This window comes from Nansenia antarctica (assembly GCF_963989245.1).
Source record: "Nansenia antarctica genome assembly, chromosome: 6".
Classification (NCBI taxonomy): domain Eukaryota; kingdom Metazoa; phylum Chordata; class Actinopteri; order Argentiniformes; family Microstomatidae; genus Nansenia; species Nansenia antarctica.
This window is the reverse complement of record NC_137676.1, coordinates 30870428-30885419: the sequence shown is the minus strand read 5'-3', so window position 1 is coordinate 30885419 and position 14992 is coordinate 30870428.

The window sequence follows — 14992 nt, the reverse complement described above, 5'->3', positions numbered from 1 at the left end:
TTGTTACAATGCATGCCCTAATACTCAGACATTGTAAGAGTTCACACTGTCCGTATCGGTCAGTGTTGTTACAGTGTTGCAGTCGACGCCATGTTTCTTTCAGTAGTGCGAAATGCGCAAGTGCCGGGAACCGAGTTCCAATTCTTTATGTTGGACGCTCTCATCTCGGTTAGCGTGATGTCCTAGGAGAGAAGCCTATGACATGGTTGTTCATAGCTACTGGTCCTTGGGGTCTTATTTTCTACTTGACAATTGATTGTGGTTGGGTTGGCCAGAGAGTTTGTTCCATTTATACTTGAATTAGATTAATCCTAAATGTAAAAAAAATAATAATAATACGAATGCCTTATAACTTCATCGATAGTAATAAAACGACTTTTAGCTAAAGGTTTAGCGATAAGTGATTGAATTCAGACCACTCCACTGCAAGATTATGATCTTTCTGAACATCCTGTGTTCCTCACTCCTGGGCCTAATATTTAAAAACGATTTAATCCGGATCAGAAGGAAGATAATCGAGTTGTCTGATTTCCCCTATATTAGGCCTACTCAATCTGATCCCGATCATTCTGATCTAGATTTAAAGTTTTAAAATACTCGGTGGGTCCTGGAGATAGACGAAGCTGTCAGATACATGACGGGGGATGAAGAGGTTATTCTCCACTGACACATGTTGTTAGTGTTAACATAGGCTATTCATCCAAGTATTAAACTAAAGATCACATCATGCCTTGTGTTTCATAACCAAACCCTTCGTGGATAGTTCTTCACCATCATTTTCAAATCACTGTTAATTCGTGTTTGTGTGTTTATATTGGGTGAGGGTAGATGGTGGCTAACACATGATGTGACTACAATGGACCTAACGACAGTCCATGCCTTTAAAATAAAATGTTTGTCAGTGCTGCACGTCTTAACAAGGTGAGCAACAGGTTTTAGCTGCCAGTGTGGTTTGCATTTTTGTGGCAGTGAATACCGGTTCATGTCATTGCATATTGTCCACTGAAATGAAACTCCCAGAATGTCTTACCCAACATCTTTCTATTATTCACTGGTGACGATGGTAGTCTGTTTTCCTTTGAGTTGACTAATCCTATATAAGCAGGGTTGCCTAGATGGGATTGACAATGTCCAGCCTAACAACAGTCTAAAAACAGCTAAATCCACCAAAACCCAGCCTAAAAACTATATTCTCAGAAAACCGCTAATTATGCCCATCTCCTGCCCCTGAACTGTATGTCTGTTGCCAACGATGTTTGTCAAATTCCAACAAAAACCTGCACATTGTAGGCCTAGCTACTATGGTGTTTTTTTTACGCACTTTGTAACTTTCAGGCATTGACATGTTGATACCGCGTAAATGTTATTTATCCAGCCCAACCACCAAAATGCTTTTTTTCCGGCCCAGTGTGATCAAAAGTAGTCCATTCAGCGGTAACCCGCCCCATCTGGCAACCCTGTTATAGGTGACTTAATTCCTATTCAAACGAACGAGTTAACACTTGGTGCAGTGGCTTACGTGGCCGGCTGTGAAGCGGAGGTCGTGAGTTCGATCCTCGGTTGGAATGAAAGTGCTGTACTCAAGTTTGAACTGCAAATGATGTCTCTCACGATGGTCTTCTGAGTCTCCGGCTATGACGATACTGCCATATGGCAACAACTCATGCATTCATCGATATCCCCTTTTATGTGTATTTCTTTTCCCAGCCTGTGGGGACTTGTTAAACTGGTGTTGCAGATCACCCTCCTTCTATTTTCCAGTGGCGGCTGGTGCTAAACATTTTGGGTGGGGCACAGGTTATGGGGGCATGCTCCACGGGGAAGAATATCAACTTTAAAATCTGGATTTACAGTCGATTTTAGCATGAGAATAGCTCTACCCCCCTGTACAGACCTCGCCATCCCCTCTACCCCCCTGTACAGACCTCTTCATCCCCTCTACCCACCTCTACAGACCTCTTCATCCCCTCTACCCCCCTGTACAGACCTCTTCATCCCCTCTACCCACCTCTACAGACCTCTTCATCACCTCTACCCACCTCTACATCTCCTCTACCCACCTCTACAGACCTCTCCATCCCCTCTACCCCCCTGTACATACCTCCTCATCCCCCCTACCCCCCTGTACAGACCTCTTCATCCCCTCTACCCCCCTGTACATACCTCCTCATCCCCCCTACCCCCCTGTACAGACCTCTCCATCCCCTCTAACCCCCCTGTACAGACCTCTTCATCCCCTCTACCCCCCTGTACAGACCTCTTCATCCCCTCTACCCCCCTGTACATACCTCCTCATCCCCCCTACCCCCCTGTACAGACCTCTCCATCCCCTCTACCCCCCTGTACAGACCTCTTCATCCCCTCTACCCCCCTGTACAGACCTCTTCATCCCCTCTACCCCCCTGTACAGACCTCTTCATCCCCCCTACCCACCTCTACAGACCTCTTCATCCCCCCTACCCACCTCTACAGACCTCTTCATCCCCCCTACCCACCTCTACATACCTCCTCATCCCCCCTACCCCCCTGTACAGACCTCTCCATCCCCTCTACCCCCCCTGTACAGACCTCTCCATCCCCTCTACCCCCCTGTACAGACCTCTTCATCCCCTCTACCCCCCTGTACAGACCTCTTTATCCCCTCTACCCCCCTGTACAGACCTCTTCATCCCCCCTACCCCCCTGTACAGACCTCTTCATCCCCTCTAGTGAGTGTGTGAGTGTGAGTGTGAGTGTGTGTGTGTGTGTGTGTGTGTGTGCGTGTGTGCGTGTGTGCGTGTGTGCGTGTGTGCGTGTGTGTGTGTGTGTGTGTGTGCGTGTGCTGAATACATAAACAAACAAGCTAAAAGACGACAATAGAAAACGTACCATGCTGACGATATTACTAAATGTTTGAAGTAGCTTTTATCTTAGCTGACTCTCTTACCTTCAGGTCGAGTTTGTGTATTCTGGCTTCGCAAAACACCAACAGTAGCAGCCTAACAGCCGCGGAGATTGCGACCACAAACGAAGTTTGACTTCGGTAATAGGTCCAGTTGTAATATCCTCAAGCAGGGGAGGCTGGTTCATTAGGGGCAATTGCACAATGCCCCACCAAAGGGAGAAGAGAGAGATTTTTTTTCTATGACTTCTAGACAGTGTTGCTTCTGAATATCATAGTCCAATCAGCTAGTGTTCTGTGGCGTATATCATAGTCCAATCAGCTAGTGTTCTGTGGAGTATGTTCCAATCAGCTTCAAGTCCCGCCCCTTTCGGTGCATGTCCCAAAACCCCATAGACAAATGACCGAATGGCCTGAAGTTACCAAAATAGATTTTACATGCAAGTCTACGAGAACAGCCTAGTGCAATTTCGCGTAGTGTGAAAGTTGCCCCGAAAGGGGCGGGACTTGAAGCTGATTGGAACATACTCCACAGAACACTAGCTGATTGGACTATGATATACGCCACAGAACACTAGCTGATTGGACTATGATATTCAGAAGCAACACTGTCTAGAAGTCATAGAAAAAAAATCTCTCTCTTCTCCCTTTGGTGGGGCATTGCCCAATTGCCCCTAATGAACCAGCCTCCCCTGCTATTTTCGCCAGGATATTGACTGCACTTGCGACGTGCATTGACACTTTCCCTTCACTGAAAATGTATGCATCCGGTTTAGTCATTAATAGCCTGTTTTCTTCTACATCTTCCAAAACTTGTGGAGATTCAATTGCATTTCTCAGTCTCCTCTGTAATCGTTTTACCTATTTTGCATAACTCTTTGATGCTGGCCCAGGCAGACGGTTTTTACACTGGGCTGCAAATCGTTTCATCGTGTCTCACCATCACATGATGCATGTATAGACCATAACATGTGCCTCTTCTAGGTGTGGTGAAGATGCAGGAGAGCATCGTCATCAGATGTGACTACCTGCATTGCACTCGCAACAACTGCTGTATGAATGTCAGTCCATCTGTCACCTCTCGAACGTACTATTTTGTAGAGCATTATAGAAATTGATTAATTTTGAGTTTAGAGGAATACAAACTTCTGAAAATCCCAACATCTCTGGGACATTTCTAAAATAAAATAAAAATATGTTGCAAGCCACCCTCCTTACAATCATTTAGGCAGTTAGGGGTGCTAATGACGTTTGTCCCCTTGATGTGACTAACTGCATTACATTTGCATGTCACCTACCTTCAGATATGAGGACCTTTTATTGTGTTGGACATGCCTACTCCACCCTTACACTTGTCCTAATCTTCAGAATTAAATCACTCGTCATGCCAGGCTGCATCCAACAGTGGGCGATGGTGTTTGGCTATAGCTAGAGGATGTTCTGGTTGTGATGGTGTTTGGCTATAGCTAGAGGATGTTCTGGTTGTGATGGAGATGGTGTTTGGCTATAGCTAGAGGATGTTCTGGTTGTGGTGGTGTTTGGCTATAGCTAGAGGATGTTCTGGTTGTGATGGTGATGGTGTTTGGCTATAGCTAGAGGATGTTCTGGTTGTGATGGTGATGGTGTTTGGCTATAGCTAGAGGATGTTCTGGTTGCGATGGTGATGGTGTTTGGCTATAGCTAGAGGATGTTCTGGTTGTGATGGTGATGGTGTTTGGCTATAGCTAGAGGATGTTCTGGTTGTGATGGTGATGGTGTTTGGCTAGAGCTAGAGGATGTTCTGGTTGTGATGGTGTTTGGCTATAGCTAGAGGATGTTCTGGTTGTGGTGGTGTTTGGCTATAGCTAGAGGATGTTCTGGTTGTGATGGTGATGGTGTTTGGCTAGAGCTAGAGGATGTTCTGGTTGTGATAGTGATGGTGTTTGGCTAGAGCTAGAGGATGTTCTGGTTTGCTGTTGTGCTTCAATTGATAAAATGTAAATCAGATTTGACTTTGCTGCAAATAATGCTTTTTCTTACGATGGTCTTCCAAGCCCATGACAAGCCTATGACTTCCAATGACTATGCAGGGGACCGTCATCAGACATGACTGCAGTTCATCAAGTACAACTGCTTTGAGAAGGGGCACAGAAACATCAGTCCACCACCTTTCTTCAGGTATGAGAACTCTCCATGCTTTAGAGTGTACCTATGCCATCCTTAAGCCTGTTTATCCAATGAATTAAATGCAACTAGTCTGTAGTTGTACCCTCTCTGGTTAGTACTGATTATCTAACCCAGCCAAAATAGTGTCTTCAACTGCAGGACATTCTTTGCTGTCCTTATTTGGACTACCTACTGTAAGGTAGCCATCATTTTCCACTGGTCTGCAAATTATGTTTTTCTCGATGCGCTAATCCTTGTGGCTTTGACGACAACGCTGAGCAAGCTGTGCAAGGTTAACAACCTGCTGCTGAACAAGTCAAAGACCCAGGAAATCATCGTAGACTTCAGGAGGAAAAAGTCTGAGATCCAGAGACACTTTACCCGGCTGCCCTCGAAAAGGCGGTTCAGGACCATGGCCGCAAGGACAAACAGACTGAAGAACAGCTTCTACCACAGGGCCGTCCAGGCCCTGAACACAGCAAAGACCTAGGTTCTGGGCCCTGGACAGTCTGGACGGATTGATGGCAGCTGCTGGACTGAAAAAATCAGGTGTAGTGCTGAGGCACAAATATGTACATTTCAAGCCTGCAAACTGCGACACTTTAAATAAATGTGCAATAACACTATTGTGCAATATGACAACCCTAGTCGTCTATCTGTACAGTATAGTATAGTGGATAGTGTACATAGCCTTTATTTATGTAAACCAGCTCCTTCCCTTCTTGTGTTTTTTTTTTAAGTTTTTTTTTTTCTTTCCTAACACCAGGGGAGCCACCCCTCCTAAATTTCGTTGTTTGGTACCTGTACTGTAGCAATGACAAATAAAGACCATTCCATTCCATTCCATTCCAACGCCTTACTGATGCAGCCCAGTGACGGAAACCCTTTCATCCCGTGAATGAAGACTAATGTATTCACTTTCACAACCTCAGTGCGTTCCTTGACCACCAATGACTTTTGGCAGCAATGGTAGCTTGCATGAAACTGCACCAACAGTTGTATCCCCACATCTAATGAGATCTCCTTTAGTAAACCACCCCATCATATTGATTGTCTGAATGTGCCTTTTCTAGGTGTGGTGATGATGCAGTGGACCATTGTCATCAAATGTGACTATCTGCAAGTAGAATCACTTTTGAGAAGGGGCACAAGAACATGTCAGTCCATCACCTGTCTTCAGCTAAGGAACCCTTCTCTCTGCTATTGAACATACCTACGCCACCTTTAAAGGTAATATATTATACTTTTCTTCAACAAGTTAATATAGGTGTCTGGGGGTCCCCAAAACATGCCTGAAGTTTTTTTTGCTGAAAATACCACTCAGATTAGGCATTCTAGCATGCCTCAAAACTCCTCTGTTTCAGTCCTGTTCTCGACAGGCTGTTTCTGTGTCTGCTCCCCGTTCCCCACTCTGGGACTGGTTGTGGCTTTCTGGCCATGTCTCCTTGATACCATGGTTATGGTGAGCGTTTCTCCACATGAAAACAACCGATATGTAATCGTGTCAGTTCTTGTAAATTAGCCTACACCATAATTTTATAGCCTACATACTTTTTTAGATGACATTTTAGATTAGATTCAGACAACGAAATGCAGTAAAAAGTGTGTCAGAAGAGGGATTTGAACCACCGTCTTAAAATGACAAATTAATACCATGGCAGCAGTCAATACCACTATGCCATCGTGACAATGACTGCATGTAGCCTGCTGCTGATATCACCACAGTAGTAAATATTCATCTATTAAAATATGAACATATAACAATAACTGGGGCTAGTATGACCTACGCCAGCGGTTCCCAAACTTTTTCAATCAGGCCCCCCTTGGGTAATTGGAAATATTTTCGAGCCCCCCCTAACCCGGTCCCCACCTAGATTGATATAATTAATTGTATAAAGTTGTACAAACATTACATTTTCTCTTCTAATAATAACAAGACACATATATCCAACTATAGTTTTATATTTTATTATGGGTTGAAAAGGAACATAAGTGCTTGGCAAATGATCCTGTGCCACTGAAATATTCAACATATCAACATTAACTAATTTCTACTGCATCACTATTCTTACTCTACACATTCCTATCACAATTACGATCAATGACTTGTGTGTGCTTGCTTTGCCTTGCAAATCTTCTCAAAGCGGGGTTGTTGTTTTGAGACTGCCACTCTCAGTTCATTCTCAATGTTCAACTTCGACCTGTATTTGCTTTTGATAGCAGCAACAGCAGAAAAGCCTATCTCACACAGGTACGATGTTGCAAAAGGCAGCAGTATTCCCACAGTTTTTCTTTTCTTGTTTTTTTTTTTCTTCTGCGCCCCCCCTGCAGTACCCCCGCGCCCCACTAGGGGGGGCGCGCCCCACAGTTTGGGAAACGCTGACCTACGCATTTAATCGGTCAGCAATTTTTTGCCAAACCATTTCCCTCGCCTTGTTAATTGCGACAGTATTGCACTATTTTACATCTTATTTTTCGTCTTCATAAAGATCAATAAGTAGGACCGCTGCGCAGGCTAGTATCATCTTTAAAAAGTTGAAATGCAAAAAAAGAAGAATTTATGTAATGGCTAATGTTTTATAAAGTAAGAAGTCAAATGCATTGTTTACTTGTCTTTCCAATGTTATTCTCTGAAGTGTCAAGCTCTGTGATGGTGGGGGGATCAGTGTCAACTGGACACTTCACACATTCGCTGATTGATGATTAATTCATTAATTAGTTTTGGTTATTTCTTACAGCTGGGCCCAATTGTTCAAAACGTTTACTCTGGATCAGAATGATCCTGATTCTTTTTTGCTATCCTGGATCAGATCAGCTGGCTGATTTTGAGTCTTATTGGGGAAATCAGCCAGATAGATCTGATCAGATTTATTTTTATACCGATTTATTGCAGTTGAGTTTCAGAAAATTCAGTTGCATCCTTGATTTTATGTCGCTGAGGCAGGTAGTGAGAGTGGAGAGGGTGTTAGGGGAGACGGTTTTGGAGGAGAGGTAGAGTTGGGTGTCATCAGCATAGCAGTGGAAGCGGAGGCCGTGGTGGTGGAGGGCCTGTCCAAGGGGAAGGATGTACAGGATGAAGAGGAGGGGGCCTAGCCCTGAACCTTGGGGGACACCGTGGGTGACTGGAGCAGTGGAGGATTTACAGTTATTTATTGAGATGTATTGATGTCTGTTTGAGAGATAGGACTTGAACCAGGAGAGGGAGGTGCTGGTTATGCCAATGTGTTGGAGACGGGTGAGGAGGATGGAATGGTTGATTGTGTCAAAGGCGGCGCTATACCCTATTTTCAGGAGCTCAAAATTAATTGGATAAATTAACATAATCATAAATAAAATGTAAATTTGTAATACTTTGAGAATCCTTTGCAGGCAATGACTGCCTGAAGTCTGGAACCCATGGACATCACCAAATGCTCGGTTCCCTCCTTTGTGATGCTTTGCCAGGCCTTTACTGCTGCAGTCTTCAGTTGTTGTTTGTTCGTGGGTCTTTAGTTTTGTCTTCAGCTAGTGAAATGCATGCTTGATTGGGTTGAGATCAGGTGATTGACTCTGGCCATTGCAGAATATTCTTTGCCTTAAAAAGTCCTGGGTTGCTTACGCAGTATGTTTTGGGTCATTGTCCATCTGTATTGTGAAGCACCATCCAATCAACTTTGCTGAATTTGTCTGAATCTGAGCAACACTTCAGAATTCATCTGTCTGCTTCTGTCTTCTGTTACATCATCAATAAACACAAGTGACCCAGTGCCATTGGAAGCCATGCATGTCCATGTCATCACACTGCCTCCAAGTTTTTTTTACAGATGATGTGGTATGCATCGGATCATGAGCCGTTCCAAGCCTTCTCCATACTTTTTTCTTCCCATCCTTCTGGTACAGGTTGATCTTAGTTTCATCTGTCCAAAGAATGCTGTTCCAGAACAGGGCTGGATTTTTTAGATGTTTTTGTCAAAGTCTAATCTGGCCTTTCTATTCTTGAGGCTTATGAATGGCTTGCACCTTGTAGTGAACCCTCTGTATTTGTTTGTGTGAAGTCTTCTCTTTATGGTACACTTGGATAATGATATGCCTACCTCCTGGAGACTGTTCTTCACTTGGCTGGATGTTGTGAAGGGGTTTTTCTTTACCATGTAAAGGATCCTGTGATCCTTCACCACGCTTCCATGGACGTCCAGACCTTTTTGTGGTGCCGAGCTCACCAGTGCGTTCTTTTTTTCTCAGAATGTACCAAACAGTTAATAATAATAATAATTTGGCCACTATTAATGTTCCCACTATCTCTCTGATGGATTTTTTTACAGCCTAAGGATGGCCTGTTTCACTTGCATTGAGAGCTCCGTTGACTGTATGTTGTGCGTATACAGCAACAGCTTCCAAATGCAAATGCCACACTTGGAATCAACTCAGACCTTTTACCTGCTTATTTGATAAATAAATAATGAAGGAATAGCCCACACTGGCCCATGAAACAGCTTTTGAGTCAATTGTCCAATTACTTTTGGTCCCTTGAAAAAGAGGGAGCTACATATTAAAGAGCTCTAATTCCTAAACCCTTCCTTCAATTTGAATGTGAATACCCTTACCCTAAAGCTGAGAGTCTGTACTTTAAGGCCATATTCATTATATGACTGTAACTTGAAGATGTTTTGGTAAACAGCTAAAATAACATACATTCTGTCTGTGTGCAAATATATATGGACCTAACTGTATATATGGAATGGTAATTATGAGTTGATTGCTTATAATTGGGATGAGTATTCCTTGAATCCACACGTCTTCTCTCAGGAACTGAAACTGGTATGCAGGGATAAGTGATCAGTAGGTGTCACCCTTCACTTCCTCTTTCCCTGAAATTTGAAGTAGACTCAGGGATGTCGAGCATGTTTCATGGCTGGTGGTGACTTACCTTTACAAGACCTTAGTAAAACAGAGTGAAAGAATAACTTAGCCGACACATGTTTTTAAATGTTTTTTTAATTAAATCCTGAACTGAACTAGTTGTACAGTACCAGTCAAATGAATGGGAATGCGTCTAAACCTTTGACTGGTACTCTAGGTACTACTAGTGTAGGTACTACTAGTGTATGTGTTACGGTACATGTGGGAAGACGGTACATGTGGGAAAACTAGGGTTAGGGTTAGGTGCTAGGGTGCTAGGGTTAACGTTAGGGTTAGGGTTAGGGTTAGGGGTAGGGTTAGGGTTAGGGTTAGGGTTAGACATGCTAGCATGTACCAAGTCACCCTAGCACCTAACCCTAACCCTAGTTTTCCCACATGTACCGTAACATTATGTACTACTAGTGTATGTACTACTAGTGTATGTACTACTAGTGTATGTACTACTAGTGTAGGTACTACTAGTGTATGTACTACTAGTGTATGTACTACTAGTGTAGGTACTACTAGTGTAGGTACTACTAGTGTATGTAATACTAGTGTAGGTACTACTAGTGTAGGTACTACTAGTGTATGTACTACTAGTGTATGTACTACTAGTGTACTAGTGTATGTACTACTAGTGTAGTAGTGTACTAGTGTAGGTACTACTAGTGTAGGTGCTACTAGTGTAGGTACTACTAGTGTAGTAGTGTACTAGTGTAGGTACTACTAGTGTATGTACTACTAGTGTATGTACTACTAGTGTACTAGTGTATGTACTACTAGTGTAGTAGTGTACTAGTGTAGGTACTACTAGTGTATGTACTACTAGTGTATGTACTACTAGTGTATGTACTACTAGTGTTGGTATACTAGTGTATGTACTACTAGTGTAGGTACTACTAGTGTACTAGTGTATGTACTACTAGTGTAGGTGCTACTAGTGTAGGTACTACTAGTGTATGTACTACTAGTGTAGTAGTGCTACTAGTGTAGGTACTACTAGTGTACTAGTGTAGGTACTACTAGTGTATGTACTACTAGTGTAGTAGTGTACTAGTGTAGGTACTACTAGTGTAGGTACTACTAGTGTATGTACTACTAGTGTATGTACTACTAGTGTATGTACTACTAGTGTAGGTACTACTAGTGTATGTACTACTAGTGTAGTAGTGTACTAGTGTAGGTGCTACTAGTGTAGGTACTACTAGTGTACTAGTGTATGTACTACTAGTGTAGGTACTACTAGTGTATGTACTACTAGTGTAGTAGTGTACTAGTGTAGGTACTACTAGTGTATGTACTACTAGTGTATGTTATGTTATGTTATGTTAATTTTATTTATAATGCGCCCCCCATCCAACTTTTACATCGGCCCGGGGCGCAGCCCGGGTAAAGGAACAGATAAAGACAAAGACAAGGAACACAGAAAGCAATCAGACACAGACGACTTAAACGTAAATCTCAGGCATACAATTCACAACAAATAGGGAGTAGATTTAGGGAATGTCATTTAGGAAGAGGTGGGTTTTTAACTTGGCTCTAAAGGAGTCCAGAGTGGGGGCAAACTTGATGGCAGAAGGGAGCGCGTTCCACAGGGTCGGTGCTATCACCGCAAAGGCACGGTCACCCTTCCTCTTGAGGTTGGTACGTGGGACCCTCAGGCTGAGTTGGGCGTCAGACCTGAGCCTGGGTCTGGGCCTTGAGGAGGTAGACTGGTCCAGGAGGTCCTTGATGTAGGGTGGGGCGAGACTGTTGAGAGCTTTAAAAACAAAGGTGCAGATTTTGAACTTCACTCTCTTCTTCATGGGAGCCAGTGAAGGGAGATGAGGACAGGGGAGATGTGGTCCCTCATTTTGGTGCCTGACACCAGCCTGGCAGCGGCATTTTGGACTAGCTGCAGGCGGTAGATGGTCTTATCAGGAAGTCCAGCATATAGTGAGTTGCAGTAGTCGAGCCTAGATGAGATTAGCATGAGGACGACCCTCCTCAGGTCGCTGGGGGTGAGGAAGGACTTGATCTTGGCTATGATGCGTAGTTGGTATAAACATGCCTTCACGACGGAGCTCACTTGTCGGTCAAGGTTAAGCTCGGAGTCAAAGATGACACCGAGGTTCTTGACATGTGGTCTGACAAGGGTGGACAGGCTTCCCATGTTGGTGCTGAGCTGAGTGATGGCGGTGGTGTTGCCGATGAGGAGGATTTCCCCCTTGCTCTCATTCAGCTGTAGGAAGCTCTGGGCCATCCACTCCTTCACATCACGGAGGCAGTCCATCAGGCGCTTCAGATCGGCGGGGTCGTCAGTGTTGATTGACAGGTAGAGCTGGGTGTCGTCCGCATAGCAGTGGAATGAGATCTTGTAGCGTTGAGGGATTAGACATGTAGAGGGAGAACAAGATGGGACCGAGGATGGAGCCCTGAGGGACCCCACAGGTGAGGTTGGCTTGTCTGGAGGAGCTGTCTGCTATGTGGACGGCGTAGGTTCTATTGCTGAGGTAGGACTTGAACCACGACAAAGCGGTGTCGGTGATGCCAACCTCCTGCTGGAGGCGATCGAGGAGGATGGCGTGGTCTATAGTGTCAAAAGCTGCGCTGAGGTCCAGGAGGACCAGGGCAGCACATTTCCTGGAGTCTGCGATGAGGAGTGACTAGTGTAGGTACTACTAGTGTAGGTACTACTAGTGTACTAGTGTAGGTACTACTAGTGTATGTACTACTAGTGTAGGTACTACTTGTGTATGTACTACTAGTGTAGTAGTGTACTAGTGTAGGTACTACTAGTGTAGGTACTACTAGTGTATGTACTACTAGTGTAGGTACTACTAGTGTATGTACTACTAGTGTAGGTGCTACTAGTGTAGGTACTACTAGTGTATGTACTACTAGTGTAGTAGTGTACTAGTGTAGGTACTACTAGTGTATGTACTACTAGTGTATGTACTACTAGTGTATGTACTACTAGTGTATGTACTACTAGTGTATGTACTACTAGTGTAGGTGCTACTAGTGTAGGTGCTACTAGTGTATGTACTACTAGTGTAGTAGTGTACTAGTGTAGGTACTACTAGTGTATGTACTACTAGTGTAGGTACTACTAGTGTATGTACTACTAGTGTATGTACTACTAGTGTAGGTACTACTAGTGTATGTACTACTAGTGTAGGTACTACTAGTGTATGTACTACTAGTGTACTAGTGTAGGTACTACTAGTGTATGTACTATTAGAGTATGTACTACTAGTGTAGGTACTACTAGTGTATGTACTACTAGTGTACTAGTGTAGGTACTACTAGTGTATGTACTACTAGTGTAGGTACTACTAGTGTAGGTACTACTAGTGTATGTACTACTAGTGTAGGTACTACTAGTGTAGGTACTACTAGTGTATGTACTACTAGTGTAGGTACTATACTAGTGTATGTACTACTAGTGTACTAGTGTAGGTACTACTAGTGTACTAGTGTAGGTACTACTAGAGTATGTACTACTAGTGTACTAGTGTAGGTACTACTAGTGTATGTACTACTAGTGTAGGTACTACTAGTGTATGTACTACTAGTGTATGTACTACTAGTGTAGGTACTACTAGTGTATGTACTACTAGTGTAGGTACTACTAGTGTAGGTTGAGCATCATTCATTCGTTGAAATGAGCTGTCAGTGACTTTAAGCCGGACCAAAAGCGGGAGCTTGAATTATGCCTTCACACATAAACTTGGTGAATTGTCCATAAGTGTCGTGGATAGGACGTTTCGAATGTACAAGACTGGTGTTGGCTTCAGGGTACTTCCGCCCTGTCTCGTGAATGAGATTCAGCGTTGGCTAAGGGGAAAAACCAAGTGCTGGTACTCGGTCAGCTCCAGAGGCACCACAATTTGTTCCAGTGTGATCGCAAACGCACCATCTGTAAAATAGTAAGGTAATAAAATCATGAACATCTGTGATGATATACAGGATTGTGTCAGCAAAAGTCAGAGTAGCTGAAATGAAATCTCAAAATGCACAACTTACAGAGTGAATCATTCATTCAGTATCTAGAAGGAGGTCTCTCCAGTACCCTTCCAATCTCTTTTCCAGTCGACCACCAGTTACTTTCAGGAGGGGACAGGTTCGCTTGGAACAGGGAGATCAGGTCTGTAGTAGGGCTGCCACGATTAGTCGACTCGTCGCGACGACGTCGATTACCAAAATCGTCGCCGACATATTTGGTAATCGACGTCGGCGCATGTTTTTTGGGAGCTGAAATAAAACTTTTTATTTTATTTTATTTTATTTATTTTTTCTTCCCTGAAGCTGCCACTGGCTAGCGTCTCCCAGTGTCTCTGATGTACATGCGCAGTGTCGGTCATCCGGGGCACACGTGACGTCCCCAGGAAAAACAAACAGAGAAATGTCTTCCCGTCCTCGTACCTCTAAAGTGTGGGAGCATTTCAACCACAACGTCGAAAAAAGAATGTAAAATATACATTTTGCAAAGCTGAACTCGCTTATCATGGCAGCACGTCTATGATGCGTGAGCATCTAAAAAGGAAGCACGTTGTGTCAGATGACGAGGAAGATGATGGCTCGTCTCGGTAAGCTAGTTAGCTTGTTATTGGCTAACGATATCGTTACGTTAAAAGCCTTCTTACATTATTTTACGTTATGTGCTGTAGGAGGAGGTGGTAGAAAAGTTTGACATCTCGCCTGCCAAAATAACGCACATTAGGGGCGTTTCCCCACACTATCTAAGCTGGCAAAATCTTTTCTGTGCATCCCTGCAACCTCCACCCCATCCGAGAGGATCTTCTCTGCAGCAGGGAACATCTGCTCTCAAAAGAGAGCAAGCCTCTCTCCAGAACATGTGGAAATGCTGACTTTCCTCGCTATGAATGAATAGTCCACACAGGAGAGAAACAATTTCTTTGCTCAGTCTCCTGCACTTTTCTTTGTTATGTTATTTGATTGAGACCAAAACTTTTCTCTACAAACATTTCTTTTTGTGGATAATTGCTATTTTTTAGTTGCCTTAGTGCCTACCTCATTTTATTTTGCAGCACTATTCAATACATTTAAAATGTATGTTTGATGCCAGAGATGAGTGAAGCA